This window comes from Lissotriton helveticus, chromosome 1_1 (assembly GCF_964261635.1).
Source record: "Lissotriton helveticus chromosome 1_1, aLisHel1.1, whole genome shotgun sequence".
NCBI lineage: Eukaryota > Metazoa > Chordata > Amphibia > Caudata > Salamandridae > Lissotriton > Lissotriton helveticus.
Window position 1 is genome coordinate 1,294,827,835 of NC_136057.1, and position 26,108 is coordinate 1,294,853,942.

The following is a 26,108-nucleotide window of genomic DNA, read 5'->3' on the forward strand; positions in this document are numbered from 1 at the left end:
TTTTTGCCCTGCGAGACCCTTTTAAAGCCTCCACGTCAAACCTAGGGGGTCAGGGACGATCTACTATGCCCCCTTATGGTCATTTGCCCCTTCGCTTTGGCCTCCTCTTGTCTCTCGATCCTACCGAGAGACAAGATGGCGGCCGCTACGGACTGTTTGGAATGTTTACAGACGCCGAAGAACCAATCAGCTTCGCAAACCTCCGTAACGCGAAAAGTACGCGAAGCGGAGCGCTGTTACAGATATATATCTTTTTTTGAACGTTAATTTCTCAAAATCCACTGGAGCACATATATTGAGACCTAGCAAAGGCACATCGGGCTACCAGTCCCTACAATTTTGCCAAGTTTCGTGCAAATCCTTTCAGCCGTTCGATTATTATTATTTTTATTTTTTTTGCCCCGCGGGGCCCTTTTAAAACCTCCACATCAAACCTAGGGGGTCAGCGAGGATCTACTATGCCCCCTTATGGTCATTTGCCCCTTCGCTTTGGCCTCCTCTTGTCTCTCGATCCTACCGAGAGACAAGATGGCGGCCGCTACGGACTGTTTGGAATGTTTACAGACGCCGGAGAACCAATCAGCTTCGCTTCACAAAGCTCCGTTGCGCGAAAAGTACGCGTACTGGAGCGCTGCCCGGTCCGCTGTTACAGATATATATCTTTTTTTAAACGTTAATTTCTCAAAATCCACTGTAGCACATATATTGAGACCTACAAAAGGCACATCGGGCTACCAGTCCCTACAATTTTGCCAAGTTTCGTGCAAATCCATTCAGCCGTTCGGGCTAAAAGTGAGGCCAACCGCCCTATGGAAAACTCAATGTTAAAAACACGTTTTGGGACCCCCCTTTTTTCTCGACCCCCCCTGGACGAACCCCCCCCCCCAATTTTCAGGGGCTGCTCAGAAACAAAATGTGCCATTTTCCTGAAAATTTCAGCCAATTCCGTCCACAAACGCCAAAGTTATTAGACATAGAATTTTCAAAAATCCCATAGAGAAAAAATCCTAACTATATATACCTACTGGCGACCGCCAGTAGGTAATATATATACATACATATATATATATATATATATATATATATTCACTGAAAAAACCATAGGTTATAGACCATATATAGTTAGGAATTAGCATTTAGAAAACCTTATTTTACTCACACAAAACCATTGAAATTCCATATATAGTTAGTTGCACTAACTATATATCGCGCACCCGCAATCCACTGCTGATGATGTCACATATTACATCATTCATGACATGGTCAGTGACATCACTGATGACATCACTGATGACATCTCAAATGACATCACTGATGACATCACTGATGACATCTCAAATGACATCACTGATGACATCATCTAGTGTCTGTGTGTTTTTGTAAAGTTTAAATATGTTTTACATATTGAAGAATGAGTGGATGTATGGAAGACTGAGTGTGTGTGTGGCTGGCTGGGAGGTGTGTGACTCTGTGCATATCAATGTGTACTTGTATCAGTGATTGTATAAGAGAGTAAGTATGTGTTAGTATATGTGTGAAAAGTATGGTGTTCTGTGTTTAACTGTATAGATGACTGTATAGATGAGGAAATCGAAGTGTGATTGATTCTTCACAGGACTGACTAGGTGTATGAGTGCATATGATAGTGTTGTAATAATGAGTGACTGTATGTATGAGTGATTGTATGGGTGAATGAGTGAATGTGTGTGTAGACGTAGGAATCAGTGAGTGCGTATGTAGTAACTGGTATTGGTGTGTCATGATGTCATCAGTGATGTCATTTGAGATGTCATCAGTGATGTCATTTGAGATGTCATCAGTGATGTCATCAGTGATGTCACTGAAGTATGGTGTTCTGTGTTTAACTGTATAGATGAGGAAATGGAAGTGTGATTGATTCTTTACAGGACTGACTAGGTGTGTGAGTAACTCCATGGATGAGTGGCAGTGTGTGAGTGTCTGCATAGGTGTATGAGTGCATATGATAGTGTTGTAATAATGAGTGACTGTATGTATGAGTGATTGTATGGGTGAATGAGTGAATGTGTGTGTAGACGTAGGAATCAGTGAGTGCGTATGTAGTAACTGGTATTGGTGTGTCATGATGTCATCAGTGATGTCATTTGAGATGTCATCAGTGATGTCATCAGTGATGTCATTTGAGATGTCATCAGTGATGTCATCAGTGATGTCACTGACCATGTCATGAATGATGTAATATGTGACATCATCAGCAGTGGATTGCGGGTGCGCGATATATAGTTAGTGCAACTAACTATATATGGAATTTCAATGGTTTTGTGTGAGTAAAATAAGGTTTTCTAAATGCTAATTCCTAACTATATATGGTCTATAACCTATGGTTTTTTCAGTGAATTTTCAAGGTTTTGTAAATGCTAATTCCTAACTATATATGGTCTATAACCTATGGTTTTTTCAGTGAATTTCATTGGTTTTTTAACAGCTAATATCTGTAGCTGTAAAATGTATTCTTCTTTAAATCCCAAAATATATTTTATATGTTTATTAATAATTTTTTTTTTAAATATTTTTTTTTCTTCGTTCCCGCTTCGCGAATCGGGAAGCTTCCCGTTAGCTGACCTTGATGCCGCGAAATAGACCGCGAGCCGGTAAACGTTTCTTTACCGCAACTGCCGCGTTAGAAAACAACATCGTGACGCCTCCCGTCCGCATGACGTTTCGCGTTGTCGCGTGATACGTCATATGACGTGCTACGTTGGCGAACTGGTACGCTTACCGAGTCGCAAAGCACAGGTTTCTGGAAGCAAACCGAGAGGCCCTGCAAAGCGCTTAACGTAAACACAGCAGGTCATGTGACTTGGTAATAACACTTTTCATTGGTTCATTTCACTTTTGGTTTCCTAATGATGTAAGACTAGGTCATATAATCTAAAATGAACACTTTTCATTGGTTGAGAACTATTGTTTTTCCCAAATGATGAAAATCCCTCCTTCTTTCCTCACTCTGACTTTCATCATTGTGAGAGAAAGACCCTTTGTTACCAGTGAGCAATGGCTTCTTTAGTAGCTTCAGCTGGTGCTTCCCCACCACCTCCACCACATCCAAGGAAGAGTGGACCACCTGCTCAAGTTATAATTCAGCAAGAAGAGGAAGAAGAGGAACAGGACGACGAGCACGAAGAGAGGCACTTTTTGCCTGAGGAGCCCAGGACGTCTCACCGGAAAGAAAACTTCATTTGGCAATTTTTTTAAATTCCCAAAGGTCAGAAAAAAGTAAATGCAAGATACGTAACTTGCCTTATATGTCAAGATAGACTCTCCAGAGGGACCGACAAAAAATACAGTTTCGGAAACTACACAATGCATCGCCATATGACTAGGTGGCATCCTAACAACTACAGTGCTGCACAGTTTCGTAACGACCTAGATAATCTCCCTATTATGGCCAGAAGATCTGTTGTACCGGAAGTAACGGGACCAGAGGGCAGGGAGATGGTGCCAAATATTCAAACGAGATTTCATGAAGTAAAACATGTCTGCGTACATTGCAATGGATTCATTTGCTACGGAGAAAGAAGCATCACTCTGATCAACAGAGCTATTGACTATCATATGCAAGTTTGTACGAAACGCCCCAAATAATAAATACTTTTTTTTTGTTTTGTTGCTCCTGTTGAGCCCTTTACAATGAATCGTTTTCATTGCCCCCTGCAAGAAAAACCCCAAAAAATATAAAACTGTTCAGAAAAATTCAAAAAAAGTAAAAAAATGTTCAGAAAAATAATAAAAAAAATATAAAACAACAAAAACAATTTAAAAAAAAGTTCTTTTCAGAACTACCTCCCCGTTATTAAAAAATTGGTACAATATTTGGAACTGTGCCAACCTCTATTTCTCGTAGTTCGCTTCCCAGTTCGCTCGCCGGTACGCGAACCGGAAGTGAACCAAAAAAATTTTTTAAAAAAAAGAACAGTAAGTATAAGGGAAGGAAACAGACACTTATGTTAAAAGAAAGACAGCTATAGGGGAGTAAACTAGAGATACTATTACCCGTAATCCACTGCTGATGATGTCACATATTACATCATTCATGACATGCTCAGTGACATCATCAGCAGAGGATTGCGGGTTTTTTGGCAACGTGCCTTATCCACGGTTTAATAACGCTGCCTTTTGCTTTATATAAGTTTTCAAATTGTATGAAATATATACCAATAGGTCGTTATGAACCTTTAGGTAGTGCTTTTCTTCATGAGGTCTGGTCGCTTCCATACACATACAGATGTTTCAAAGATGATCAAGAAGTTTATCTGAATGGAGAGGAATGCACTGAGACGCCAGATCATTCACTAATGTGTAGGCACATACAGTTACACGGTTCATGCAACAAACACCGACCAAATATGGCTTGCGTGTTGCAAGGCACGCCAGTTCCTGCTATCATCCCCACGTTCAAGTTGTTGGAAAATGGTAGTTATTTGATGCTCAATAATGAAGATTGTTCTGGGTTAATTAAAAGTATTCCTTTTATCGTAACAGTAAGTGAACGGGTTATTTGCTGCAGAAATGTTCTATTTCCTCCCACACATGAACATAGGGAGTTTTCAATCTGGCCACAAATACCAACCTTGGGAGCAGATTTCAACGGCATGGCAAGAATAAGAGCTCTTTTGTCTCAGAGAGAGGTGGCCTTGAGTTCGGCCCGTGAAACTTTCGTGCTTCACATAGCGAACACCCGTACAGAGGTGCAGACTAAGCATGGGCGTAAAATCCGCTCCGCTCGCGGATTTTTCGGATTTTCGGCAAATTCGCAATCCGCGAACGCTCGCGAATTTGTCGAAAATCCGTGAATCCGCTCGCGGCGGATTTTTTGCTTGGTTGCGGCGCGCGGCGTGGTGCACGGCGTTCACTTTCCGTCATTTTAGCGTTTGCCGAGTTGTTTTTCTTTGCGAGTGACGCGCCATTTTAGATCTTGCTGCATGTTCCCGCGGGAGTTTGTCGCCCGCGAATACGTACTCGCGGCTTGCCACCTTGCACAGCACACCTCGCGAGAGTTCGCAATTGCGAACACGTAGTTGCGGCGGAAAGGAACAATCTCGCACTTGCGAAATAGAGATTTTGCAATTTCGCACAAGAAAATCACCAGCAAACAGGATAAACCTTCAGAAAATTATGATTTTTATCAGAATCACTCCTCAGGTTGACATTTGCATGGCCTTTTTTTTTGCAAGGAGTCCATTTTGGGGGGGGGGGGAAGGAAGTGCCCCACAGTCTCCAACTTCCTGTTCCTGTCCAGCAGGCTCCTCCCAGTGCTTTGTCCATCTCCTGGTCACTTTCATTTGGATCTGGAGCTGGAAGGATTACTTTTTGTGGGTGCTGCTGGATATTTGGATTTGAGGCCTTTTTGACTGTCTTTGGATCACTTTTGGATTAGAAATCAACTTTCACAAGTAAGTTTGTTTGGGGCATTACAGTTGCTGCAAGTACAATTTTTGAACTTTTTCAGAAAATTAAATAAATTATATTGTGGGTAGCCACAGTATCCAGTAGGACCAGGGTTGGTTATGGGTGCATGATACAACTGTTTTGTTGAATTTAAACACCATTGAGGCCATGGATGGGCTGGGATTGTGCAGATTTTATTGGTTTTTGTCGTTTTTTTGGGCCTGCTGGTGGGGCCTTTTGCCCAGGGGTAGTGAGTGGTACATGGGCCTAGTCTTTCTGTGGGGTGTCTTCTTGAATTTAAACATAATTGAGGCCATGGATGGGCTGGGATTGTGCTTATTTTATTGTTTTTTGTCGTTTTTGGGGGGCTGCTGGTGTGGCCTTTTGCTTGCCCAGGGGTGGTGGTGGTGCATGGACTGAGTGTGCCTGTGGTGTGGTCTCACTCTCTTTGATGTAAACATCATGGATGGCATTGGATTGTGGTGATTTCTGGCTGTTTTTCTGTTTTTTGGGGGTGTACTGTTGATGTGGACTGGCCATGTGGGTGGTGGTGGTGGCCATCTTGAGTGCTGGCTGGTACAGGCAACATGTGCTTGGGGTGTAAGGGGGCCATTTTGAGGAGAGGCAGTGTCTGAGGCCTGCACTTATTTTGCCTACTTTTCATCCCTTATGCCCAGGGGTAGTGAGTGTTGCATGGGCCTAGTGTTTCTGAGGGGTGTCTTCTTGAATTTAAACACCATTGAGGCCATGGATGGGCTGGGATTGTGCAGATTTTATTGTTTTTTGTCGTTTTTTTGGGCCTGCTGGTGTGGCCCTTTGCCCAGGGGTGGTGAGTGTTGCATGGGCCTAGTCTTTCTGTGGGGTGTCTTCTTGAATTTAAACATAATTGAGGCCATGGATGGGCTGGGATTGTGCTTATTTTATTGTTTTTTGTCGTTTTTGGGGGGCTGCTGGTGTGGCCTTTTGCTTGCCCAGGGGTGGTGGTGGTGCATGGACTGAGTGTGCCTGTGGTGTGGTCTCACTCTCTTTGATGTAAACATCATGGATGGCATTGGATTGTGGTGATTTCTGGCTGTTTTTCTGTTTTTTGGGGGTGTACTGTTGATGTGGACTGGCCATGTGGGTGGTGGTGGTGGCCATCTTGAGTGCTGGCTGGTACAGGCAACATGTGCTTGGGGTGTAAGGGGGCCATTTTGAGGAGAGGCAGTGTCTGAGGCCTGCACTTATTTTGCCTACTTTTCATCCCTTATGCCCAGGGGTAGTGAGTGTTGCATGGGCCTAGTGTTTCTGAGGGGTGTCTTCTTGAATTTAAACACCATTGAGGCCATGGATGGGCTGGGATTGTGCAGATTTTATTGTTTTTTGTCGTTTTTTTGGGCCTGCTGGTGTGGCCCTTTGCCCAGGGGTGGTGAGTGTTGCATGGGCCTAGTCTTTCTGTGGGGTGTCTTCTTGAATTTAAACATAATTGAGGCCATGGATGGGCTGGGATTGTGCTTATTTTATTGTTTTTTGTCGTTTTTGGGGGGCTGCTGGTGTGGCCTTTTGCTTGCCCAGGGGTGGTGGTGGTGCATGGACTGAGTGTGCCTATGGTGTGGTCTCACTCTCTTTGATGTAAACATCATGGATGGCATTGGATTGTGGTGATTTCTGGCTGTTTTTCTGTTTTTTGGGGGTGTTCTGTTGATGTGGACTGGCCATGTGGGTGGTGGTGGTGGCCATCTTGAGTGCTGGCTGGTACAGGCAACATGTGCTTGGGGTGTAAGGGGCCATTTTGAGGAGAGGCAGTGTCTGAGGCCTGCACTTATTTTGCCTACTTTTCATCCATTATGCCCAGGGGTAGTGAGTGTTGCATGGGCCTAGTGTTTCTGAGGGGTGTCTTCTTGAATTTAAACACCATTGAGGCCATGGATGGCCTGGGATTGTGCTGATTTTATTGTTTTTTGTCGTTTTTTTGGGCCTGCTGGTGGGGCCCTTTGCCCAGGGGTGGTGAGTGTTGCATGGGCCTAGTCTTTCTGTGGGGTGTCTTCTTGAATTTAAACATAATTGAGGCCATGGATGGGCTGGGATTGTGCTTATTGTATTGTTTTTTGTCGTTTTTGGGGGGCTGCTGGTGTGGCCTTTTGCCCAGGGGTGGTGGTGCATGGACTGAGTGTGCCTGTGGTGTGGTCTCACTCTCTTTAATGTAAACATCATGGATGGCATTGGATTGTGGTGATTTCTGGCTGTTTTTCTGTTTTTTGGGGGTGTACTGTTGATGTGGACTGGCCATGTGGGTGGTGGTGGTGGCCATCTTGAGTGCTGGCTGGAACAGGCAACATGTGCTTGGGGTGTAAGGGGCCATTTTGAGGAGAGGCAGTGTCTGAGGCCTGCACTTATTTTGCCTACTTTTCATCCATTATGCCCAGGGGTAGTGAGTGTTGCATACTTGCATGTCCCTAGTCTTTCTGTGGGGTGTCTTCAATGTAAACATCATGGATGGCATGGGATTGTGCTCATTTTTCTGTGTTTTGTCGATTTTTTGGGGTGTATAACTGAACTGATGTTCCTCTGTCTTCCATTGCTTTTAGGTGCACAAGAAGACTCAAGAGAACCACCAGTGCCAGGAAGAAGTCCTGCAGCGGTGTGTGCAGCATAACGTCACGCGACGTCACGTCTGGACACAGAACCCTCTGCAACTCGTGCAACTGCTGCCTGCTGACCTGCTCTGAAGAAGATGGCCCCAAAAAAAGTAACCCGTAGCTCCTCTAGCAAGAAAGGTTCCAGTAAGGAGCAGAAGAAGCAAGTTACCAAGGACACTGGTGTGCCGCCCGCCCCTTTTTTTGGGAGTAAAAAAAAAAGTATGCCTGCAGCAGCAGCAGCGGGATCTGCTTGGGACCAAGCTGGCAGCAGCACCCCCGCTCCATTGGGCTCAGTGCCACCACCACCACCACCATGCCAACTGAAGTCCAAGCCCTTGAGTGCTGCAGAGGCTGCCAGTATAGTTCTTCAATCACCATCGACCAGTGATGTTGGCTCATCGCAAGAAAGCAGCAGCAATGTCCCTCAATCAACACAGGTTGTTGTAGCTCATCTGACGAGTGTTGAACAACCACAGCCGCAACAACAATCACATGTGCAAGTACAAGCCCAAGTACATGTGGAAGGAGAGGCAGCGCAAGGAGATGCGCAAGCAGAGGTGCATGGAGGGTCACAAGTGCCCACAATAGTTGTTCCTCCCGAAGTAGGGGCACATCAGGAAATCGACAATCAAGGCGAGGTATCATTTGAGGAAGCCACTCCTCCTGATGATCCTTCATTGTCTTCCGCACCCCTAGCAAGGAAGAGATCAAGGGTGGTGTCTACATCCTCTTCAAGCACACCTCCTTCTGATGATACGGATCAAACTTGGGAACCAGCACCACAGCCGTCTGAGAGTGAGGCACACCATGATCCAACAAAGGTAGTTAAGCGTAAAAGGAAGCTCGTCCAAAGTCTCAGAGTTATGGAGTGTGATGAGGCTCAACAAGAAGTGGCGGATACTGCTGCTGATGAAGACTCTGCCAACGACGACCCAGTCATCATAAAGGTCACTGCAGCCCCAGCGGGCATGCAGCAAACAGACATTTTGACCCTAGCCCGAAGAGCTGCTCAGCGTGATGATGATGATGATGTTGTCGATGAGGAGGCAGTGGAAACACCACAATCATTGGAGTTAAGTAGTACACCAACTCGTCCCGCTTCCATATTTCTTTCTGGCAAGAAGAGACCTCCGTCAACCTCGACCTTAATTAGTGGCGGTGAAAGTGCAAAACGTACAAAAGTTGGGCAATCCAGATCCTCCACTTCATCTGGCATTAGCTTCATGACCACCACCACCAGTATCGCCGCCTCCTCCAGGTCCCACAGACACTTCAAGTCCCCAGTTTGGGACTTCTTTACTGTTTGTCCAAAAAATCCAAAGTTTGCCATTTGTACCCTTTGTAAGCTTGCAGTTAGTCGTGGTAAGTCAGGTACCAACTATGGTACCGGCGGCCAGAGAGGTCATCTTGAGAGAAAGCACACTGTCAGATGGTTTGCGCACCTAGATGCGATCAAGAAAGGGCAAATTCAAGGAAACGTTGATGTTTCATCTGATGATGACGAGGAGGAAGAAGACGTGTCAAAGACTTCCCTTACACCCAGTACCCCTGTCAGCAGCACACCCAATGTGAGGCACACTAAGAGTGTTGGAGCGAGTGAGACACCAACGCACCAAAGTTCACCAGCGAGCAAAATTGGGTCAACGAAGTCATTATCAGCCCGTAAATGCTTGGTCCAGGGCAACATTAGAACAATGCTTACTTCAGACGTGCCATATGAACGCAACCACCCACTGACGCGTCTGTATAACACTAAGCTGGCTAAAATGCTAGCTGTGGACCTTCTACCTTTTTCTTTTGTAGAAGCGGTAGGTTTTCTTGAATTAGTGGCAACGCTCTGCCCTAAATGGAAGGTTCCGAGCCGGTTCTATTTTGCCAGAGTTGCGGTTCCAGCACTACATGAAGATGTGCTGCAGGCGATTGGGGCAGCTTTGCAGAAGAGTGCTGTTCACACAATACATCTGACAACAGACATGTGGACCAGTGGCCCAGGCAATGATTACATGTGCATCACTGCACACTGGGTCTCTTTTTCAGGTGTTAAAGCAAAGCTAAACGCAGGTGTTGACCCGGACCAAGTTTTCAAAGCTGCTCGGAAACATGCAACACTAGCCATGTTTGGCTTGGAGAAAAGTCACACAGCAGAAAACCTTTTGGAAGAGTTTAACAAAAAGGTCTTGACAATGCTATCCCCCCTAAAACGCAAGATTGGTTATGTTTCCACGGATAATGGCGCCAATGTAGTTAAGGCCATGTTCATGGGTGACCATGTTAGAGTGCCGTGTTTGGCGCACTGTATCAACCTGGTAGTTCAAAAATTCTTGAGTGATAAACAGAGTCCAGCGTTCGAGGTAATGGCCACCTGCCGCAAAATGTGCAACCATTTCAGCCATTCTTTTAAGGCCCGGAAGCATCTGCGGAGACTGCTACTTCAACGTAGAATGCCAGTGAAAGCACTCATCCAGGAGGTGGCAACACGTTGGAACTCAACCTTCTACATGCTTGAGCGTCTGTATGAGCAGTATACGGTACTCGATCACTATTTCTTCACAGAGGCTACATCTCAGAAGGAGGACCTGCGGATGAGTGCGGCGCAATGGGACATAGTTAAAAGCCTGACAGACATGCTTCGTCCTTTTGAGTTCTTCACGCGTGCAGTCAGCCAGGAGGACTGTAATTTGGGAAAAGCTATCCCATTGTTGTGCATGCTGGAGCACCAACTGATGGCGGTGTCTTCTGAGTTTGAAAAAGATGAAAAAAAAAAAAAACATTTCATTTTGTCTGAGAAATTATTAGATCGCCTACGTGGTGATGAACGTCTTCAAAACATCAAGTCAGATCAGCATTACATTTGTGCTACTATTCTGGATCCACGCTACAAAAAGGCGCTGGCAGGCGAAGCATTCTTTCCTTTTGCTGATGCAGATGTTCAAAAGTACAAACATTGGTTAGCCTGGTCAGCCAAGAGGTTTGAAAAAGAACGGCAGGTTATTGAAGGAGAAGCCAGTACATCAGCATCAGCATCAGCAGGCCATCCGCAGTCACAAGAATCCACTTCTGCACCTGTGGCTGGGGCACAAGTGACCTCTCAGCCGTTAAAGACACCGGCAACTGGATCATCTGCATCACACACAATGACAACACTAACAGTGGCTGCGGAGGAGGATTGGCTAAGTTTGATGGGGTATGGTTCTCAAAAAAATGTCACAGGCACAGCAAAAAGTAAGCAAAGTGGAGGAACAGTTGATGACCTTGAGTCGATGGTGCAGGACTATCTGAATGACTCAACAGAGGTCTTCCTTAATGATGAGCCATTGCAGTATTGGCATGGCAAAAAACAATTGTGGCCACAGCTCTTCAACCTGGCTATAAACTATTTGTCTTGCCCACTCGCAAGTGTGTCTTCTGAACGTGTTTTCAGTGCTGCTGGTGGCATTGTAACTCCCAAACGGAGCCGCCTCTCGCCCAAAAATGTGGAGCGGCTGACAATGATCAAGATGAATCAGCACCTCATACCACCAGATTACAAAGTACGAGAAAGCACGCCGCATGAAGACGAGGAGGACAGCAACGTAGATGAGGGGATTTTTTCTCTGTTCGGTGCCACTGACCTCATCCAGCCTGAATTCGCAGAGTATGATGACGAAATCTTGTTCTTATTCCCTGACACCGAGCCCTGAAAATGAGACAATCAATCAAGAACTTTCTTTTTCGTCCTTATTCACTTTTATTCCTGTGTGCTTTGTGTCTCTCTTTCTTTGTTTTGCACAGTTAATTTAATTCAAACTTTAATCACCTAATCCCAAAAACAAGACCATCATCAGAACTGTCTTCACTTGTTTGCTTATTGATTTGAAGGTGCCGCAGTCTACATTCCTCAGGTTCACAAGTTCTGAAGAACATGCTCCTCTATCCTCCTCCTCCAGACTGCGATTTCCCTCCAAGCAGAGTGCTGGATTACGCCCAATGAAGAAAGACTCAGCACTTGTGGGGGTGTTGTACTTCTTTGCGGGTGAGTTGACGGATTTGGGCCCATTGCTGTGAAGCTCTAATAATGGACAAAAGTGTTTTGGACCAAATATGAGGTGGAAATTTCTTGCCGTTTTTGCTGACTTGCTTGCCTTTGAGGCGCTCTTTGGCGGGGTTCCGGGGGTTTGTGGGTAATTTTTGGTGTCTGTCGAAGCACTGCTGCGACAGTCTAATCTTGATTGCATTTGCTTTTCAGGAAATCCGTGGTGGAAAACAGGAGTTATGATGATTGATGATGATGACCTAGCTGAACAGCGCCGCATTTGGAACGAAGGCCGAGAGACATTGTAAGTATGAGATTTAGCTTTTTCGCTGTTTGGGGGTGTTGTCGGGTGTTTTTTTGCGGGTGGGTTGGCGGGTCTTGCCTGGGGCATTCCTGGGAAGGTCTAATACCGGATAGAAGTGTTTTGGACAAAATCCATAAGGAACAGCCTTTTTTTTGCTATTTCTTCTGACATCTTGCTCAATGTAGCGTTTTGGGGGGCTTCCTGCTGTTCGTGGGTGGGTTGCGGCCGGGGTCTCTGTCGAAGCACTGCTGCGACAGTCTAATCTTGATTGCATTTGCTTTTCAGGAAATCCGTGGTAGAAAACAGGAGTTATGATGATTGATGATGATGATGACCTAGCTGCACAGCGCCGCGTTTGGACCGAAGGCCGAGAGACATTGTAAGTATGAGATTTAGCTTTTTCGCTGTTTGGGGGTGTTGTGTCGGGTGTTTTTTTGCGGGTGGGTTGGCGGGTCTTGCCTGGGGCATTCCTGGGAAGGTCTAATACCGTCTAGAAGTTTGTTGGACAAAATCCATAAGGAAACACCAGTTTTGGCACTTTTTGTAAGTTAGGGTTCGTTAGGGTTAGCCCTAGCAGCAGGATTGCATGTGTTTCGGGGGGTTCTATTGCAACGCGGTTCTGTTGTTGTAGAGCACTGTTGGAGCGATGCTGGCCATGGATACTTTTGCTTGCTTGCAAGTGGTTTGAATACAATCCACGGTCTGTATTTGGGCCTACTGTTACTTTCAAGGTACGTTTTGTAAACATTTTTCTGCTAGGCATCGTTTTTGGAGATATGATTGGGGTTCTTCTACATTTTTGCGACTGGCTTTAGTAAGGGTCTTGGTGGGAGCATTGCTGGGAAGGTCAAATTTTGTTCTAAAACACAGTAGTACACCTACCTTGAGGGGAAAGATCCGCTATAATATTTTGGCCATACTTATTGATCCTTAAAAAGGTGACTCAGACAGAGCACGCAATTTCAAAAATATTGTACTGTCTATTAGGGAAATCAAAGTGTGACTTTTTGCACCACACAGCGTACATACCTTTTATTTATTTATCAGTGGTATTGTAATAGCACTTCCTGTTTTCCGTTCAATAATTACAGGCCGGGTTTCAGTCAACATCCGCCAGGCAGGCAGTGGACAGGGTGTCTTCTGTCAGTGGTCACCACGTTGATGGACGAAGCGTCAGCTGGAATGGAGGAGTGCCGCCAATAAGAGGAATTGTTTGCTGCATGCAACTTACTTACCAAATTCAACAGGACAACTCCAACAACATACGCAATACAGATACAGTATCCATTGTTGTCTTTTATTCTATGAGTGTGACTGCATGTGCTTACCTTTAGTTTGTAACCAAAGATTGTCTGTATCTTCAATTATTGTTTGTCCATGCTCTGCTTTTTTTTTCTTCTCTCAACAAAACCTACCCAAAAAGAAACCCCCATTCCCATCCATTTTACAAACCCTAACCCTCTTCCCCCGGGCTGTGTTGTTTTGCTTGATGTCTGACTAAAATGACATCAATAATTCCACACACTTGCTGGGGAGGATAAGGTCATAGCAGCAACAGGCTGGTGAAGGAATACGAGGATATCTTCTAGACTTACTCAGCTTCAGTACTATATCTTCTAGTAGTAGTAGCCAATGTCAAATAAATTCAACGCAAGTACTAGTTATACTTGCAAGCAAATACTTTACCATTTGTTAGGCTACATTATGGCACTGTTCTAGTGTACTGTCACCTGCTATTTTCTCGATCGTACAGTAACCGTTGTAATGCTACAGTAAGGAGGACAAACAAGGTTTCGTTTTCTTTTTTTCCATAGGCATGCAACTGCCACTGTGTCACACCACTAGTACCACCGCAATGAGGAAATGTCACCCGCCCAGGATTGACAACGTTAATCCCCATTTCACCTGGAGCCAGCCCTGGGCCTAGCCCTAATTTCTAACACAAATTACAGGTAAGATAAGCGTTTGGTGGGAGGTAGTATAATGGAGTATTATTTCGGAGTAGACAAGAGATTGACGGTTGTACTACTAAAGTCCTACGACTGTTCAGGAAAACAAAGTTACTGTTACACCCCCGCCCCCCACCCACCAGACTGAAAAGCAGTAAAAAACAGGTATGGTCAGATAAAGTTTAAAAATATATTTATTTAGCCCTAACAAAATAATCTCCCTCACCCACCCTAACCCCAACGATTGTCTTTGAAACGTCCCAAAACGATCCCAACTCCCAAATCCCACCCCCCAAAAGTCTATAAAAAAAGGGCAAGGGACACTCCACTACTGGAGGGTGCTGGTGCTGGTGCATGATGCGGCATGGGCATTATACTCCTTGCGGAGGGTGGCAAGCTCGGAGCGGAGGCCCTTAACCAAGTTCTTATACTTTAGGACCTCCTGCTCCAGGTTGGACATGCGGACTCGTAGGCGGCGTTGGCGGTCCTTGCAGCTCCTGTGGGGGGCAGCTGGTATTTCGGTTGCTTGGCGGTGGCGGTCGTCTTTCTTAGCCCGGCTCGGTCCCGCTGGCTTAGTCACGGAGGAGGATGCAGTGGTCACAGTCGAGGATGTCGTTGTTGCCCCGCTCGACTGCGTGTCCTCCTCCTCCTCCAGGGCCACCAGCCGCCGATATTCGGCGACTGTGGCCTCCAGCCTCCGTTGCCGGGCCAATCTAGCCTGCTCCCTCCTTGTTGTTGATTTGGAAGGAGCAACTATATGAAGAAAGAAAGACATAGTCTGTAACCAATGCTCCTTATTAATAACACAAAGTGATTGATCCGAAAGTTGGGTCACAGAGTACAAGTAGCAAATTGAAAGCACAGTACATAACTATTGAGGACAGTATCTATGTAACCTCCCACTTCTGCATCCTTGCTCTAACATTAGTGGTAGTTTAATGAACAAATTCTACGACCACTATGGACTTCCATTACAGTCGACTATGACAGTACACCAGTCTTATTCTTCTTCTTCTCTCTTGTTTAGGGAAATTGGTACGTTATCTTATGCAAGCCGGCAGAATGACATGAACAGCACAGTGAACTTGCACCCGAGAAAAAAAGTTGCACACCATGATGAGTGAGACAGACTTGCGTTACTGTACCGGTCCAGTACATGCAGGTGGTGAAGCTATTACTTTTCTATTACGGGTGGCACTGAGAATACTCTGTTACAAGGGCTACTGCTTAATTAATTTACCTTTCACCCTACAGTGCAAATGAGTACTAGAAAAGGAAAATGAAGAAGCTAACTAATTTGATTATCTATCACTTCACATGGGACGTATTTAATGACAGATGAGATGACTTTAGGTGCTTTGCTTAATATTGAGTGAACAGTGATACACCCACACATGAATGACGTACTACAAGTAAACTAAAGTTATTAAGAGAGGTACGAAGTGTCCACCGTAATAACCAGATATATGCTGTGAATGCAAACGCAATACAAAGTACTGCTACTATTCATGGTAGTATTGGACACATTTACAATTTCTTTTCCTTGCCTTCCCTGCACTGGAACGGACGTGCGGGTGCGGTGGTACATGCTCTTCAAGGTAACACTTACTTCACCTGGCGACCATCTACTCTCTCTAGATACACATGTGCTATCTAAGAGTCAGAGAATACCATGCTCCAGGCATCCATTCAGTCAAAGTATACGCACACATACAGTTTCTGTTTCACCCACCCAGGCTGCTGTCCTTCCACCCATCCTTGCTTCATCATTGACCCAGCCATGCACCATACCATATTCTTTCCTTCCCAGCCACCTCGGGGGCCAAGCAAACACATATCGTTCTTCTTTGCCAGCCATCATACAAGTTCGCGTCCCACTTACTTACACCCTTCTTTCGCTTTTCGTTCATCCCATCCATCACGTTCGTCTAAGAACTTATTGGGATTCTTCTCACCAAAAACTTCACAGCTAAGTCGAAGTACATTTCGAGGAGGCTACTACCTGGTTGATTTGTAATTGTAATACACCCGTGCAGAAAGCACACTATGCAGTCTTCAATCTCAATAAGTAAGGAATATATAGCTTACCTGTTTCCGCCACCACCGTTTGATCCCCCACAGGACCGTCCGCCGGCTCTTGCACCGCCTCCTCCCCAGAGGCCTCCGAGTCCTGGTCCAACACAGCCACCTCCGCGCTGGCCCCGTCACCAGATGTTAAACCTACAAAGTACATTTAAGAATGTTAGAATACACCACTCACTACTATATAATATTTGGTCTAGGAGAAATGTTAAAAAAACAGAATACAATGTAATAATTTGTGACTGTCTACTCCATAGTAAAAATGTCCCATTTTCCAGGGAAGGCTGTTGTCTTGCTGCACTTTTATGCACAACTGATGAATGCTTGCTTTTGATTTTTAACACGCACCACTTTTTCTCCTAACAGACAGAAGCTTGACTCCTAAGAACACGACCAGGATCAAGTTCAAACCAGGTGAGAGCTCGGCTCGACCACAAGAAATGTGTCCAATTAATCGTCAGCACTAACCACTTTTCCGTTTTCAGTTAAATAGTTTTATGACAAAGTAGATTTTAATAAATGTGTTTACTTTTAATAAAGCTTTTAAACTTAAATAGACTCTGTGGTTTTTGTTCCTCTAGACTAGAGTGGATGAGCTAAAGGTTTTGGAATTTTTGCAAGCATGAGTGCCTCTGACACTTCTTGACTGTGCTGTGACTCCGTACTACTCTCTTGTCCTGCGTACGATAATCTAGAGATCATTGGGGATCTATAATCGGTGACTTCGGGAGCTGAATGACTCTGCCACACTATCTAGTCAGTAAGGAGACAGTGCATAGAGGTATTGCTGAATATAATGGGAGTCCAATGGAATTGCCAAATGTCCAATCTTAGTTAGCTACACAGACAGACTAATAAGAATAGTCTAGTAATACCACAGGGAGTCATATTCGAGGCAGGATAAGAATTTATATCCAGTCTACAAGAAGATCAAAGACGATTTAGAAAAAATCGAATGAGGAACGCTAGGAAAAAATAGGTACTGTTTATTAAAATGTAAACTTACTGGGGCCAGCAAAGGAGCCCTCGCCTGCCCGATCCTGGCCTGCATCCTCAGCACCCTCCTCCTGTGTCCTCTTGCCCTTGGGGGGAGCTGATGTACAACATGAAAGAAAGAAAAACCAGAAAACATGGATGAGATTTTTCAACCAAATCAAACATTTCAAAAGAACAATAACAAAATATTTTGGAAAAATAGCAAATAGATAGACAACTATTCCACGGGATCTATCTCATGTGGTATACTACGTTATTCGTATTGCCTGATTTGCGGAACGTTGACTTAGAAAGTTCCTATGTAACTCAATAAACAGACTACTAAAGAGGTTTGCCTAGGCCTGGCACTGCAGGCAGCAGTGCGCAACACGCGAAGTGACAGACAAAGTCCATCCTGCTTGCAGATCAGTGAATACTCAAACTATCAATCCACCCGCCACCACCGCCACTATTTCTTCTTATAGCCATGTGTCTAAAGGAAGGACTGGACTTCAGTCTGTTGGGGCTGATTTAGAAGTCCCTTGCGGAAGTTGCGGCTCATTTTCCTCCATTGTTGCGTGCCTTTTGTGACGCAGCGGCAGAACAAAAGACTCGCCATGGTGTTGGTGCGGCGTATATATTAAAAAAAAACACATATGGGCATATGGGCGATGCATCACGTTGTAAAGCCCTGCGCCATCAGGGGGCGTTCCGGCGCAAGGGAGGGCGTACCTGCGCAGGAACGAATCCTAAAAGTGGCTGAGGGAAATCTACAAGATGTCAATCAGTCACTTTTAGGACAATGATGCATGACTCAAACCCTGCGCGCTTGAAGCCGACGTACGGCTTGATGCAGCATTGGGGAGATAGGGTACCCCAGAGCATTGCTGGAGCTGCGCCATCGTTGGCACGCAACTCCAGCAATGCGCTGCCTTTACGGCACAGATGCGTAAGGCTTCTGTGACGTTTTGGGCCAATGGGTGGTGGTGGCATGGCACACAATTACTGCCGCATCCCTGCTACTTTGCAGGGATGCGCCGGTAATTGAAAATATGACCCTTACTGTCTAGCATTACGCAGTTCTTTTCTTTACACTACACTCATACATAATTTCTCAGGCCAATGAAATGCTTCTGAACACAACATACAAAACAAAGAAGCATAGTAGCAAGCAAGGCTACTGAGAAGGAGAGCAGTGCACCTGAAATGCATAGAAGATTTTGAAATATAATTTACCTCAATGTAATCGGCAGCATTATTGCTCTTGGTAAAGAACAAAGATTTGCAAATAACAGAGCAGGATGAAACAGAGTAGTAAATGTACTACTACTACTACTCGCCAAGCCCGGGGACCTCTACGCCGAGCGCGTCCAGCAAGTCCCGCTCCCGGTCCATGACATCGGTCCAGCGGTGGGTGGCCTGGTTATATGTGCGCCGGACCCCAGAGATCTTGTACATGGCCCGGCACACCTTCTCCCACCGCTTGCGACGCTCCCGGATGCCATAGCCAGTCGCGATCTTGCCGCCTCCCAGGATCGTCTTGGGGAGGCGGCGCTGGACGTGGAAGATCAGTGCCGCCACTTCCTCCGCGCTGAAGATCTCCCTCGGGACCACTTGCTCCCCCCTTAAACGCCCGCACGGGAGCCGGGCACGGGGTGCGGGACCCTTCCCCTTCTCAGGGTGCTTCCCGGCTCCCTTTACCATGGTCTGGGCAGAAATAGAGTTAAATGATAAACAAGAAATAGAATAGTGAAGAAGAAAAGAAAAGAGTTTAAAAAAGTAGTTTAAAAGTAACTAAAAGCTGCAGAAAACACAAAAATATAGAGCTAGAAAAATAGAGGGATAGATAATAAGTAAAATTAGATCAAAAAAACTTCACACAAGCAAAGGATGGCAGAGATTGAGAGAGGATAGAGAAAGCATGCCCAGAACCATAGCAATGAATGAGAAACAAGATGGCCGCGCCCGTTCACGACCGCGTGGGTAAGTTCGCGTGAGATTTTCCTTGCGAGTACGCGCGAAATTGTACTAGCGAGCAGCACACTTTGCGAGATTACACATAGCGGGCGGAAACGGAATTACGTCACGCCAACAAGATGGCCGCGCCCGTGTACGACCGATAGGGTAACTTGGCAAACGTATAGCTAGAAGCGCCTCGCGAACACGCGCAAGATCACGCGAACATACACGTCGCAAAAAAAACAATTTTGTATTCGCATGTATTCGCGGCTTCCGAAATCAATCTCGCACGGATTCGCGCCCCAAAAAACGCGCGAAATTGCAGAAAAAAACGATTTTAGCTAAACTGAAAGCAATGAGCAGGTGCAAAAGTTCAAACTTAACATTAGTAACATTCAAGGTAGTGCTTCCTGATGGGCCCCTCCAGAGTTTGCAACTATTCTATGACCCTGCTATGACCCAAACAGCAGGCTCATAGAATAGCTACAAGTAGACCATAAAGGTCCTGTGAAAAAAAAATTTCACTGCAACAAAAAGCAAATTACAGATAAGGAAGGAAGCAGGTGCCAGCCAGACTGGAACTTTCAAAATTACTGACACATTAATGAAACACAAATTAATTGATGGCAGTTGAAGAAGGGCAGGTGTGCTTGCTTTTTTCAACCACCATAATCTACAGTGATAAATAAACCTAATGGGTGGCAGTGAGGATGTACCAGAGGGTGGCATGGGTGTCCCAGAGGGTGGCAGTGGTGAAACAGAGGGTGCTGTGAACCTGTGATGATAAACCAGACGTAGAAACAACATAGTCGCGGCCGTTGCGAGCCGAAAAGTAAGTTCGCAATTGCGAACTTGTCCCAAAATCGGCGCGAACGCGCGCCAACACAAAAAACGGGAAAATCCGCAAATCCGCTAGAGTTCGCGGATCTTCGCGGATTGCGAATCCGTAAATCCGCAAGTTCGCGTACGCGAGATCCGCTAGATCCGCCCATGCTTAGTGCAGACCCTTTTCAATACAGATTCGCCTTTCCATTTCAGCAAGATGGTTCGGACTATCTTTAACGCGTCCTCCACAAAGGGCCTGGCGCACTTTTTTAAAGTTGTTACCAGTGGTCTCGTGACTTCATTTGAGAAAATCTTTGGAGTCATCCCTGCTTTCTTTCATTCTATTTTTTTCCACTGTGCTTCGTGGATTCCCATTTTTACTTGCATTACCAGCGGACGCTCTTGTGCTTTTTTACATTTTTAAATATGGATGTCCCTCCTGTGCAAGCTCCCGCCCTGCAGCTGCTGACACTGTTCCGCAATCGCATGCTAGAATATTATGGCACAATGCCGTTGGCGATATTAAGCACGGCATATGGATTATCTTTTCGATTCTCCTACTTCACCTGTGTCCAGCCTGTATTTCACTGCCTGACCTGTGATTTCGATTGAGCCATTGATTTGTGTCTCTGCAGACCGGTTTCTCCTGACGTCCACTTTAATCAGCTGATGACTCCTATCATTACTCACGAGTTGGTTTGTCCTGGCGAAAGGATTATGGCTGTGGCATTGATGCATGGACTAATTGGTCCCTGGAATTTACTGGCGGCAACACAGTCTTTCTTGGAACAGAGCTTTCTTGAAAACCCACCGAGCTGTCCTCTGATGGTGATAGAGGATCCGGTGCTGGGAGAGCACGTATGTTCTTTTCCGCTTTTAAATTGGATGGCTGAACTCTTTTCGGATGAAGACGGTGACTTCCTATTGGAGGCTGTTGCAGCTTATTTTGCATACACAGTTATGTCATAGACCTTTTTCATGTTTGATATGCTGAGTACTAGCATTTCATTGACAATTCATTGACTTATTTGTCAAGTTTTTATTATTTAGCTTGCCTATTGGCTTAAGACTCGATAAAGTACTTGGCTGTTTTATTTTTCTTTAGCATTAAATTTTCCTAGTTTTTAATGTTTTACCTTGCGGACCGTCCACATATAAAGTTGCAATCTGCTCTCATGAGATGGCACTTCTATTATCTTATTCAGTTCGTTTCCGGATCATGGGGAGGTGTCATCTAGGTCCTGGATATCTTCACACCGTGTTAAGTTAGCATGGGCTCATTACCGGTTTAAACGCCATTTTTCCTTTTTTGCAACTTCTGCACACGACACTTAGTTGTTGCTTTAGCTTTCAACCTAGTAGTTCATCGTGGTTTACATGAGAATAATATGTTATTGCTCTACTATCTGCTTTGCTTGTTAAACTATATCTGTACAGCGAGTGCTGAAGTTTCAAGAACAACACGATACAGAATTGTTATGAGGTCTGATCTCCACGACTTCATACTCATAACATAAGTGCAGCTTCTGCCAATTCTGGGCATGAGGCGGGTTTTATATTGCTTTGCCGAACACACATACACAACAGTTGATGCGGTTCACATGAAGAGAGTGCTGGTGTATGCTGATGTGATTCCTTCAAATCTAAGACACTAAAGTATGGGCACGCCCTAAACCAACACAAACAGACCTTCTTAGCAAATAATATAATATGTGTATTAGGGAGGGTGAGATATAAGCAGCCGCGGGCCGTGGAGGGAGTTACGGTGGGGCAGGGAGGTGGGGAGGGGGAGGGGCAGGGTGGAGCCCTCTCCACCCTGCCCCTCCCCCTCCCCGCCTCCCTGCCCCACCGTAACTCCCTCCACGGCCCGTGGCTGCTTATAAGTGTTGCTAACTCTTATTCATTTACAGCATGTTAACATACTGTCACCATTCGCTTTTTATGTACTAGTAACTATGCTGGTAATTTTGCTACTGATAATATGTGTACTTGTATTATCTAAGATACTACGCCTGAGAAGACGGCATTAGTAAATAAACATTTCAAATACACATGTGTTCTTCTTAACTCCATGTTCTGGTTTCTAAGAAATATATAACGACCGACTGTTCATGAGTTCCACGTATCCTGAGGTACTATAAGTTCATATTCTGGATTGTCTAAACATTGAGAGTTTGTTATATCCAATGTGACACTGTACCTAGCTTGCTAAGGGGTTTTTGATTACTAAGGTGAGTTTTGGGGCACCCTAATTCGCCGAGGTTCCAATCCTCTGTCCACAGTTCTGTGTGAGAACAGAAACCCTGCGACAGGGGCACCCCCGACCTTTGCTGGAGCTTCATCACACTTGCGATACAACTCCAGCAATGCGCCACCTTTACGGCACAGATACATCACGCATCTGTGCTGTTTTTGCCCCATGATGCGCCGCATTGTAAATGCAGCACACCATAGGTGACGGAACAGTGGCACAGAATGACTAACACATCCCTGGTGATGCGCCAGTCATCATAAATCTATCCCTATGCTTCTTATCTTGTTAGAGATGAACCGCCATATGTATCATCAAAGTTTTTTGCATTTCCTAAATAGCGAACTTTAAGGAATAAATAGCGATTCTTTACCATTCCTAGTTTGCGATGAGCTATTTGCTAATTACAAATTACCCATTCATTTCCTTCATTTCCATAGGGCGGTTGGACTCACTTTTAGCTCGAATGGCTGAATGGATTTCCACGAAACTTGGCAAAATTGTAGGGACTGGTAGCCCGATGTGCCTTTGCTATGTCTCAAGATATATGCTCCAGTGGTTTTTACGAAAATTAACTTTGAAAAATATATATTGGGCTACATTGGCCTATATATATGTTGGAGCCCAAATGTAGCCCAATGTAGCCCAATGAAGCCCAATGAAGCCCAATGTAGCCCAATGTAGCCCAAAGATGGCCGCCAGAGACAAAAAAAACAAATGTAGCCCAAATATCAGCCAGATGTAGCCCAACTATAGCCCAGTGACAGAATGACCAATCAGCTTCGCAAACCTCCGTTACGCGAAGCGGAGCGCTGTTACAGATATATATCTTTTTTTGAACGTTAATTTCTCAAAATCCACTGGAGCACATATATTGAGACCTAGCAAAGGCACATCGGGCTACCAGTCCCTAATATTTTACCAAGTTTCGTGCAAATCCATTCAGCCGTTCGATTATTATTATTATTATTTTTTTTTGCCCCGTGGGGCCCTTTTAAAACCTCCACATCAAACCTAGGGGGTCAGCGAGGATCTACTATGCCCCCTTATGGTCATTTGCCCCTTCGCTTTGGCCTCCTCTTGTCTCTCGATCCTACCGAGAGACAAGATGGCGGCCGCTACGGACTGTTTGGAATGTTGACAGACGCCGGAGAACCAATCAGCTTCGCTTCACAAAGCTCCGTTGCGCGAAAAGTCCGCGAACCGGAGCGCTGCCCGGTCCGCTGTTACAGATATATATCTTTTTTAAACGTTAATTTCTCAAAATCCACTGTAGCACATATATTGAGACCTACAAAAGGCACATCGGGCTACCAGTCCCTACAATTTTGCCAAGTTTCGTGCAAATCCATTCAGCCGTTCGGGCTAAAAGTGAGGCCAACCGCCCTATGGAAAACTCAATGTTAAAAACATGTTTTGGGACCCCCCTTTTTTCTCGACCCCCCCTGGACGAACCCCCCCCCCAATTTTCAGGGGCTGCTCAGGAACAAAATGTGCCATTTTCCTGAAAATTTCAGCCAATTCCGTCCACAAACGCCAAAGTTATTTGACATAGAATTTTCAAAAATCCCATAGAGAAAAAATCCTAACTATATATACCTACTGGCGACCGCCAGTAGGTAATATATATATATGTATATAGATATATATGTATACATATATACATATATATATATATATATATATATATATACATATATATATATATATATATATATATATATATATATATATATATATATATATATATATAAATATATATATATTGCAACAAAACAGGTAAGCCCCAAGACGAAGGAAGCCACATGATGTTTTATTTGGCACTCATAATTTTACATCCATTTCACAGCTTGCTTCAGCAGATAAACATACAATTGCAGTCTTCAAAGTAAATGTCAGCCTGACGCGTTTCAGGATTTCTCTATCCTTTCTTCAGAGGCAAAGTTCAGAGGAGATTAAAGAAGCAGTTTTTCATTGCGCACAGTTATATACATTCCCAACACCTGCCCCAGTGGGAGTGGCACCTCGTAAAGCCTTCTGGACCTTGCAGTGTGTCAATATTCTTATAAATATATATATATATATATATATATATATATATATATATATATATATATATATATATATATATATATATATATATATATATATATATATATATATATATATATATACATACATACATATATATATATATATATATATATTCGCCAAAAGTTCCTCTGAACACAAAGACGCTACTCCATGTGAGAATGTTCACCGAACCTTTTAATCCCAAAACGCTGCACATTAAATGCTGTATTGTTCTCCCCAACGCGTTTCAAAGCAAACATGCTTCTTCCTCAAGGGGCAGGTAACAACTGACGAACGAAACTGCGACATCATTTAACCTTTTCGACATGCTTTACCTCCAGTGGTGCACGCTGGTAGTCGCAGTTCAATTATATCCCTCCAGTGGGGTTCGTCACGTTGCCATAATTCACTCCTGCTTCATACTTTATACAAAGTTTTTTTCCAGTCCTCCGGTGGACCCCAGACATTTAAGGCAGCTGCTCATTTAGGGTTTCTCTCACGCCGCTATTCAGAACGGCAATGTTGCCGTCAAGCAGACCCTTAGCTGTTTGTTTGAGGGCGGTGCATCTTCCACGGCTGAGGACGCCGTCTATTAATTCGCCAAAAGTTCCTCTGAACACAAAGACGCTACTCCATGTGAGAATGTTCACCGAACCTTTTAATCCCAAAACGCTGCACATTAAATGCTGTATTGTTCTCCCCAACGCGTTTCAAAGCAAACATGCTTCTTCCTCAAGGGGCAGGTAACAACTGACGAACGAAACTGCGACATCATTTAACCTTTTCGACATGCTTTACCTCCAGTGGTGCACGCTGGTAGTCGCAGTTCAATTATATCCCTATATATATATATATATATATATATATATATATATATATATATATATATATATATATATATATATATATACATATGGCTGACTAGCGAGAAAATAAACGCTACTTCTTGCACTTACTTTGGGTTCGTGTCTGCTTTTCGTGGTATGCTGGAGGACTACACGCGGCATCCGATCTTTTCAAGCAGCGCTTGGGATATATATATATATATATATATATATATATATATATATATATATATATATATATATATATATATATATATATATACATACATACATACATACATACATACATACATATATATATATATATATATATATATATATATATATATATATATATATATATATATATTTGCTCCAATTGCCCACAGATGAGTCTCACTTGAGCATATGCTTAAGCTTGCAAACCTTTATTGAAGGGTGCAAGCAGACCTCCCTCCGCAGCGTCAATCAGGCAGTCCCAATGTGAGTAGCCTTAACGCATTTCAAGAGTTTACCTCTCTTCATCAGAGGCAGTCGCTATGACAAATGCGTGTTCCAGTCCCCCTTTCATAATACACAGTTCATGCCCCTGGATGGGTGGGTCAAATGGCCCCACAGCATTATGGATATTGAAGTCCCAAACCACAGATGGTGCACTCATTTCTGCCATCATTTCAAAACCACCAATGGGTCACCGCAGAGAGTGTCCACTTCTGATGCCAAAAGTATGCTAAAAAAGCGTCCCGACATCATAGAAGCGCGTGGCCCCCTCACTTCGTGGGGTGTTGCTGACTCGACGGCTGGACCAC